The sequence below is a fragment of the Rattus norvegicus genome, chromosome 15 (assembly GCF_021556685.1).
Source record: "Rattus norvegicus strain SHRSP/BbbUtx chromosome 15, alternate assembly SHRSP_T2T, whole genome shotgun sequence".
Taxonomy (NCBI): domain Eukaryota; kingdom Metazoa; phylum Chordata; class Mammalia; order Rodentia; family Muridae; genus Rattus; species Rattus norvegicus.
This window is the reverse complement of record NC_141548.1, coordinates 102868718-102878542: the sequence shown is the minus strand read 5'-3', so window position 1 is coordinate 102878542 and position 9825 is coordinate 102868718.

Here is a 9825-nt window from a genome sequence, read left to right as displayed (position 1 = left end):
CTTTCAGATCAAGAAATCTTCCAATATCATTTCAGTTTCCTATCCTTTAGCATTTATAAAAGCACTGGAACTACATCGGCCTTTTACTAAATCATGTCCAATATGTCTGGACAGAAGACTGTTAAAAACCTAATAAAAAAGCCATACATCTTTCCTTACTCGCCCAAGCTCCGGTCTCAGTCCCGTTTTGAAATCTTTACTTCTTTCAGTTACTTATAGCACGGTCATCGTCTGGAAAGTTGGAGACAATGACTAGAAGACAATGAAGGGACGAAATACAAGGTGTCTGGTGCAGACTGATATGGCCAGGCACGTAATTAATGCCTCTTTAAAAGTGAACAAAAGCAGAGCAAGAAGTAAAAAACAAAGCGATTACGCATCAGCTGCTGAAACACTGTGTCCTAGCTTAAACGAGGCTGGAAAAATGCTTCCACAGAGAACAGGATGCTTGAGGACTCTAGCCTTTTCCCGGAGGGGCTGTAATGGCTCCAGCCTCGCAGACGGGCTGCGCAGCGGCGCCAGCGAGCTCTGCTGCCCCCTGCTGGACGGAACGCGGGACTCGCGCCAGCCAGTCTGCGAGGCTCCCGCTGGCTCCCTGGGGACCCAGCACTCCTCCAGCAGGTTATGCAACACCAGCTCACTTCAGGAAAGGAAACCATCGACTTCATGGAGCTTCCAATGAGCCAGTGTTAAGAGTAAGGCGGAGACTAGAAAATAGCACGCATGTGTCCAGCCTTGGAGGCGCGTGTGTAAGGGGAGTGGACTAACTGAAAGGAAGCAGTGTAAAGATTAGCCGCAGGGTATGGTCTTCTAGTGACGCCGCACCTCATGACCAGCTACTGACATGGTGGGCGGCAGTGCTTCATTTCCGGAGTGCAGCCCCATCTTCTAGCTCCTTCAAGGTTATAGATCTTCTAGCTGTGTGACCTTCAAGGTTTTAAACTCTGACTGTTGGTGAACCATATCCAGTGGGTTGGTCTTTCCTAACAAGACACACAGTGAAGGCTTTATAGAGAGGCATATTAAGGTGGAGCAGGGCTATTCCCTCCTTTTACTGTTCAGAAATAATAAACATTTTGATATTTCCAGTATTCGTCTGGATCACCATATCTTTAGAGGAATTTTTCTTCTATTTGGACCGACCCTTTGGAGTTTTACCTTTTGGGGTTTTACTGATGTGAAGGAGGGGTCGTGGTGGTGGTGGCCGTTCACTCTTGTCCAATCTGGATGTGGATTAATGGTGTTTTCCAGCCCATAAAATATTTTAAAATTTTTATTTCACACGGGGTTATGAAGCATCGCTGCCTTTACGACAGCTCGACTGGAACTTTCAAAATTAAAAATGACAGGAACTGAAAGTTGTCATAGAGATTCCAAGGCACTACCATTCTCTTATTCTGTAGACGATGTTCTGCGCTTTTCAACCAAGTAAGAATAGATCTCTGGAGATGAGAAGATGACCACCACGTGTCTTTTCCCAGTCTTTGGATGGTACCTTTCACATCCTGGAAGGGAGAAAGCTGAGTCACCACCACAGAGTCTGAACCTGATTATCATATTCAGTAGCCACTGCCAAGCATACATTAGCACCTCTCCCAGAACTACTCTCTGTCTGCACAGGGCACCTGGACACTCTGCTCATGAGAATGCAATACCCAACATGAGTCAAGAAAGCCCAAAGACGTCCACCCTGATCTGGTGATAGATGACACCTGACCTCCTTAGCCAATATGCAGACTGAGACTGTATCTGGCAGAGTTTCTGGCTGCAGAACCCTTGACCGTCAGAAGTGAATGAAAGTTTGGTAAGCTGTGCTGGAGCACTGCCAGTGTGCGGTGCTGTGAGCCGCCCTCACAGGATTTCAGGGAAGAACTGTGGGGAGGAGGCACTGAATGCCTTAGATGCAGCGGGGAGAAAACCCTTCCTCCTACACCCTTAAAACAGAGCGAAAGGAAACAAAATAATAAAACTAATAACAAAATAACAAAATAATACCCCCCCACAAGCTACACCCTTACTTTTCTGGTCTCACCTGCTGCTTTCCTTAGGAGATAGTTTCAATGGAAAAGATTCTAAAGTTCATGTGTTCGAAAGCTTCTTGACCTTGCAGTTGGCGATGATCTTTGGGGGGTTATGGAACTGTGGCTGGGGTCACTGGGAGCCAGGTCTTTGGGGTCACAGCTCTGCCCTATTTTTGGACCCAGTCTCTCTGTGTGTCATCTGTCAAGAAGTGAGCAAGCTCTCCTACACTCCTTCTGCTCTGGTTCACCTCCACCAATACCCGTACTCTCAACCCAGGGGTGAAAATTCCTTTCTCCTTCAGTGTGCTTCTTCCTGGGCATTTGGTAGCAGCAATTTCAAAAGCTAAGCTACCTTACTAGTATGAGCTTCAGTGGTTTACACCAGGTAGGTCGAGGGAAAGGTAAAACTTGGGATTTGCTCAAAACATGGCCACACACACACACACACCTGATGCTCGACACACACAGCCAGGCACACCTGATGCCAGAAAGGGTGAGGTGGGGATGTCAGAAAGTCCTGGGAGGAACCCAGGCTGTGTTCTAGGCACATATCTATAGCTCATAGTTTGTGTGTTCTTGGAAGACACAGAAGTATTATAAACTCGTAAATAGAATTGCATAAGACTGTACTCATGACATAAATGATTCCTCACACGAGCGAACCAAGAAAGCCCAAAGATGTCTACCCTGAACTGCAGATAAAACATCATCAGACCTCCTTAGTTAGACGCCGCTGACACACATTCGGAGATCTTATCCGGCAGAGTTTCCAGGCGTACGGAAGGTGGATTGAGTTCAGGATGAATGAACTATTGAACAGTGGAGCTCAGGGAGTGGGCGATGGATTAGTGGACAAAAATAGCCCTGGACACCTGTGTAAATCCTTGGTGATCTGATCTACGCCATAAAAACCAGACAGTGGGCATCTGTAACTCATAATAAGTCCTTTCTAACATCACTGAGGTTATCTTAAAGAGCCTCTTGGTGCTCCCCTCCCCCATAGCTTTAGAGTGGGGCCAGGCTGCTAACTGCGCCAACGCTGCATTTGGAGGGCTGTGACTTGCAGCCTGACCTCCTGGAACTGAGTGGAGCAGCAATCAACAATGACTTTGTAAGCTGATCCCTGCTACAGACCGTACAAAATCCTCAACGGGGAGAGCTGCTTACCTACAGAGGTCACAGGAGCTCTGTGCTCACCACCCCTAATGCCCGTGTTCCTTGAAGTTGGCTGTTCCTGAGTTGTATCTTTTGAAGTGAACTGGTAAGCCCAAAGGAAGCACATCTCTTGTTCTTTTATTTATGTTTTTATTGTGTGTGTGTGTGTGTGTGTGTGTGTGTGTGTGTGTGTGTGTGTGATTCTGACAAATTGTAAAACAAGAGGCAGAGCATGGGACTCTGACTTTGCAGCTTGTTGGTCACGGGTACAGGTGACCTGGTCTTGCAGCTGGTGTCTGAAGTAGACGAGACAGTCTTGCGTGACTGAACCCTTTCCCTCTGGGGCTTGTCACTGACTCCATGCTGTTAGTGTTAGAACTGAACTGAATTGTGGGACACCAGATGGTATCTGGAGAGTTGGAGGGTTGATTGGTGTGAAGAAAGAGCCCACACATTTGGTGTCAGGAATGTTGTAAGCGAAAACATTTTGGAAGTGGGAACTCAAATCTCTATTCTGTGACATGGCAGCCCGGAAAAAGCCAGGCCATCACCTACCAGACTTGGCCTCTTCTCTCTGTCTCAGAGCAAGTGACCCAGCTCCACTTCCACTGTAACTGCTGGCTTGGTTGGATTCTTCTCACAGAGGATGCCCTCAGTTGTTGGCAGTGTAAGACTTTGTGAATAAACACAAGGCAGCTGGGAGTTTGATGTCAGCTGCTTTTGTCCCCAACTGAACTGTGCAGCTGAGGCTCTGCCTTCTAGTTCCTGCTTGGCCTGGTAGACACCATGAGAAGGGTGTCTGCTGTCCATGCTGGGTGCAGACCTCAGCAGATACAAGACACACAGGCAGGGCTGACTGACTTCCATTTTTAATTTCTCAATTGTATCATGATCTTAACAGGTCTATCAGAGAGGGGGGGAGGAGAGAGAGAGAGAGAGAGAGAGAGAGAGAGAGAGAGAGAGAGAGAGAGAGAGAGAGAGGAGAGAGAGAGGAGTCTGTGTAGCACAGTCAGTACTGGTACAAGAAACCACAAAGGTGTGAACGTTCCTATTTATCCGTAATGGTTTTGATCCCAAGAACACAGTAAAAGGCTGGCAGTTACAAGGAAAGTACCCCACTATCAAAATGACTGGCTGTGCAAAACCCTCATCGTCACTGGTTTAAGTCAAAAAGTAAAAAAAAAAATTGTCTGAAAGGATGGCGAGGAGTACTGATCTGAGCTTCTTCATGATGAGGCTTGAAAAACATGTTATGTTAAAGAAGCCAGTTGTAAACACTGCTTACTGTCCTGCTTGTAGAGTGTCCATAAAGAACAAATCTACAGAGACTTTAAGTGGATTAGTGGTTGCCTAGGGAACCTCCCCTCAACCCTGTGTGTGTGCCTGTGTGTTTGTGTGTGTGCGCATGTGTGTGTGTGTGTGTGTGTGTGTGTGTGTGTTCATGTGGTTTTGTGGGTGTGGTATGTGTATGTGTGTGTGTGTGTGTGTGTGTGTGTGTGTGTGTGTATACACACATGATATTTCAATGGCACTAAGTAAATATAGTTGACCTGTGATGTGGAGACCCGCTCCAATCCCACTTTCTATGGTATTGGCAGACATTGATTCCTTTGGAAACTTGGATGGCATCGTTTAATCTGTGGAGTGGGAAAAAGGAGACGAAGGAAGGAAGAGGAGAGGAGACCATAAAGTAAGCGGATCTAACCTCCGTATCTGCACTGCCATTCCATTTTCAAGTTTTGTTTCTTTGCTTTCAGAAGACCGTAGTGTTGGGAAGATAGGAAAATGTTGGGGCATATGTCAGCGCACAGCAGACAAAGACAGGAGGATGTTACAGGGCTCCATAAAGAGCAGAGTATCGAAGGGGGGAAAGAGAAATCCAGGCCAAAAGAGTGCTGAGAAAAATGTTTATTATTAAAAATTGGCAGTAGCCCTGGGTTCGGTCCCCAGCTCCGAAAAAAAGAACCAAAAAAAAAAAAATTGGCAGTAGAAGAATCAAAACACCTAAATAATTCAATTATCTTACAAGTTTTTAAGCATATTATCAAAACATTGTTATTAGCCCCTGAATAATTCGTTTGGAGCAAATTATATCAAAGAATTATTTCAAGATTTTAAGTATATAATTCACTATCTTTCATAAATGTTTTTACAACACAGGGAAAATGTAGATAAATTCAATCTTAACGTATTCCCTAATAAGCAGAATATTGCTGTTAGTGAATACCTTCCAGTTTTCCAAATTGTTCTCCCTGTTTCCTTTCCTTTCCTTTCCTTTCCTTTCCTTTCCTTTCCTTTCCTTTCCTTTCCTTCCCTTTCTTTTCTTTTCCTTCCCTTCCCTTCCCTTTCTTTTCTTTTCCTTCCCTTTCCTTCCTTCCTTCCTTCCTTCCTTCCTTCCTTCCTTCCTTCCTTCCTTTCTCTCTCTCTCTCTCTTTCTTTCTTTCTTTCTTTCTTTCTTTCTTTCTCCCTTCCTTCCTTCCTTTCTTTCTTTCTTTCTTTCTTTCTTTCTTTCTTTCTTTCTCTCTTCTTCTCCCACACACAGAGACATACTGACAAGCATGAGTTGATAGCTCAGGATTTCTATAAACACCTGTGGTGGTTTGAAATGAAAATGGCCCCATGGGCTTACAGGAGGTGGTACTTTTAGGAGGTGTGGCCTTGTCACTGGGGCCTGGCTTTGAGGTTTCAAAGCTCAACCGGGCCCAGTGTCTCTCTCTCCCTGCTGCTTGCAGATCCTGATGTAGAGCTCTCAGCTTACTCTCCAGCACCATGCCTGCCTGCATGCCACCATGCTTCCTGCCGTGCGGATAACGCATGGAATATCTGAAATGCTTTCCTTTGTAAGAGTTGCTGTGGTCATGGTACCTCTTCTAAGGTACAGAACAGTAACCAAGACCGTCCTATTAAATACTCTAAAGCAAATTGTTTGTTTGTTTAGAGACAAGGTTTCTCTGTGTAATAACCCTTGCTATCCTGGACTCATTTTGTAGAGCAGGCTGTCCTTGAACTCACAGAGATCCAAATGACTCAGCTTCCCAAGTGCTGGGATTAAAGGCATGTACCACCATGCCAGGCCAGCCAGAAAGCAACATTTTTTTAACAGTTTTAAAATGACAATTTACTGTAGCCTACAACACCATTTAATACCTGAAAACTTGATTATGTATTATGTTATTAATCATAAAAAATGTATTGATGAGCATGAAAATGTTTTTGATAAAACTTAAAAACAATTACTATATATATATATATATATAAAAGAATAGAAAGATACTTTTCAAGAGCATACAGAAATTTCCCCCAAGCCAATAGACAGCAGTGTATTTAGTTGTGCAAACTACAAACATTACTGTTAAAATCATAAGCAGGAAGCACATTATCATGATTAATTTGCAACATTATAGAATATATGGCTAATTTAATTAATATTAATGAAGACTAGCTAGCAATGGGAAAAGAACATGTTATAAAAATACCCTCAGAATATGAAAATTATTAAAAATAAAATATGTATATATATGTTATTTTGGAATACATAGGGAAGACAGTAAATTAGGTGCATGTGAAGCAAACATAGAAAACGGCTTCTTTATATACATCACTGAGAATTTAAAATAAGGACCAACCTCCCTATTAATACTACCAAAGAAGTCATAAACTATGCATGGATAATACATGAGGAAATTAATATGTTATGCATGACTCTACTGTACTGAGGATTACATAGATGTGGAAAATTTTGCTCTATTTCTTTATGAGAAGACTTAATACTGTAAAGATTTGAAGATGTTAAATAAAATCCAATTCTTCAACTCAAGAGTTTTCTCTGTTAACTCATCAAAATGGTGCTAGAATATATAGGGAAAGACGGAGGCGTGTAGCAGAAACAGCATTTCAATAAGGAAAGCGAATTGATATGTCTCTCCAGTGGAAACCCGCCACTGGCGATAAACAGCAAACTCACCGGTAAAACCCTCAGTGAGTCGTCTGACAACGGCCCATGAGAATCCCTAGAAAAAAAATTGTCTGTCCAGGCTGGTGCACTAACCAATGATACTTCAGTGACTATGGAACCTAGAATGGTGCTGAACCAATAGACGACCATTTCTCTTGGGGTCTCTTTAGCTCCCAAAGAGCCATGCCCTGTGTACCAGGGTTGCAGACCTAACATTCTAATGAACAAATAAAAACCTCTGGAATGTCTGAACTTGACGATTCTGTTGACACACCAACGGAAAGGTAAGAACGCAGCCAGGTAACACCCGAGTCCAGTAGTTGAGATTCTCCCGTCTTGCTTAAACACAGCTCTCTGACGTTTCCGCAAATATATTTTAAGTTGTCTTGTTCTGTTGCTACAAAAGCTGCCTTGCATGAAATAGCTTCTACATGGGGACATTGAATTAAGGGAGATGTAAATCTGTCTCTTGGCCCATCATCTGTCACATTTTGCTCCATAACAAACCGTGTCTTTTATTCCTTTGAGATGGGGCTGAGCGGCACCTGTCAGGTTCCTTATGTGCACCGTGGAAATAAGTGACAGAGCACCTAAAAGCCCCAGAACGCTATGCATCTGTCGTTAAGATGGGCAGAAATGAGGAAAACCACAGTCAGTGAGGCAGACGTCAGTCACTAGCTGTTACCTGACGTCGAGTCCCCCTGCCTTGTCCTTAAAAAACAGACTAGATTTCCATATGAGTGAGGATGGATATAGCTTTAAGACTGAAACATCCAACTTGCCCTGAGTGACCATGATGGAGGCAAGGGAATGCTGGGAGATTTTGAGGAAGACAGTCCTAGGGCAGCTGCCTGCACCAGGAGTGAACTGTGAGGTGTCCTCCTTTCTTCTTGTCACAGAAAAAAGCGTCGAAGTCGATAGATGTTAAGGTCAAGACCGAGCAGGCTGTTTCGGGGGTGCATAGATTTGAACTCTTCGTCGATGTCCCACTAATATAATCTTCAGAGTTCCTCTCTAGTCTCTGTATCCCGTCCACGTGTTTATGAAAGTCCAGCCCTTGCTTTACAGGCAGAGACGCTAAGGAGCTTAAACTAATTTTGCCTTGAATCCAAACAGTTGCATCTTTCGCTCACACCGAGAGAACTCGGTGTCACCCCAAACATAGAGACTACTTCCTATACATGATTCTGGAATGTTCAAATACTTAAATAAATGTAGACCTTTAAAACTGCTAGCACTCTGCCTAGGCTCCGCCCCACAGTTACCTGGCAACGGCCAGGTACGCCTGACTCATTATAAAAGGAGCTGCTCGTGTGTCCGCCCCCTCCACTCTTGCTCTTGCCTTTTTGCTCCCACTCTGTCCTCTCACCTCTTCACTCCTCTCTCCCCATTCCCCTCCTCCCTCCCTCCCTCTCTCTCTCTCTCTCTCTCTCTCTCTCTCTCTCTCTCTCTCTCTCGCCACGTAGGCACACCCCTCCCCCTACACGTCCACCAAACATATTCCTTCTCTCTTTATCTTTTTTATAAAACACAACAAAAAACACCTCGAGGAGTCTCCTTAATTTTCTTGTGGCTCGGGTGTTTCTCAGCGGGAGCAATTCTGAAGCCAGAGGACACTTGGCGCCGTGCGGAGATGTTTTGGGTGGAAAGAGGCACGTGCTGTCTCCCATCTTATATGGCAAAGGTGGTCCCCCACAACGGAGGTATAAGTTCAAAGCATCAAGAAGGCAGAGGTTGAGAAGAAGGCCGGGTAATGACTTCCAGAGATTGGATGGTAAAGTTAAACAGCGCCCATGCCTTTCTCTTTGTTTGAAATGTTAAAGGCTTAACACTCAGCCAAGGTAGAACCACTCCACTCCTCCCTCCTCACAGCAGCCCCCCCCCCCCCCATTGCTGTGCTGTGCTGATGGGTCATCAGAATTGTTTATGTTTCTCAATGCTCTTCGGATGGCTTCAGAGAGTGGTACAGCTTCCCTGAGAGCTTTTGCTCGGTGGTGTAGGGCTTGTCTGTTGATTGAGCCATCACACATAGATACCAGCACGCGGTTTTGATGGATGGCTTGCCTTCATTTCCTATCCATAATGGAAGGCAGTGCCCCAGCTAACTGGGCATCAGTGCTGCAGTGACAAGAATTCCATCCTATTCTTTCAAAAAAAAATCACCATTTTCATTTTGAGAGACAATTGTATTGATTGAGAAGATGAGTTAAAGACTCTAATCAAATAACCCAATAGTTGGTAAAGCTGTCTGTCGCACAAGTTGGATTGGAATTGGCGTCTCTTGTACCAGGTCTAAAACCAGGCATGGTAGCTTGCATCTGTATCTGTAGCCTGGTGCTTGGTGGGGCTGGGGGTTGGAATCGGAAGGTTGGAATGGAGGTGAAGATACCTAGATACTTGAACTTCATTGGACGGCTAGTCTAGCCAAATCCACAAGCTTCAGGCTCAGTAAGAGACCTTGTCTCAAATAAAAAGGTGCAGGGAGACTGAGGAAAGCACCTGACATTGAACCCTTCTGTGTGCACACATGAACTCTCAAGTAAATAAGCACACACTTACATTTGCACACATATACACCACATATGAGAAAGATGATAGGGAGGGAAGGAGGGAGGGAGGGAGAGAGGGAGAAATGTCAGTTTTGGTTCTCAGACCACAAGTGAAATGATTAAAGACTACGGTGACTTCAGACAG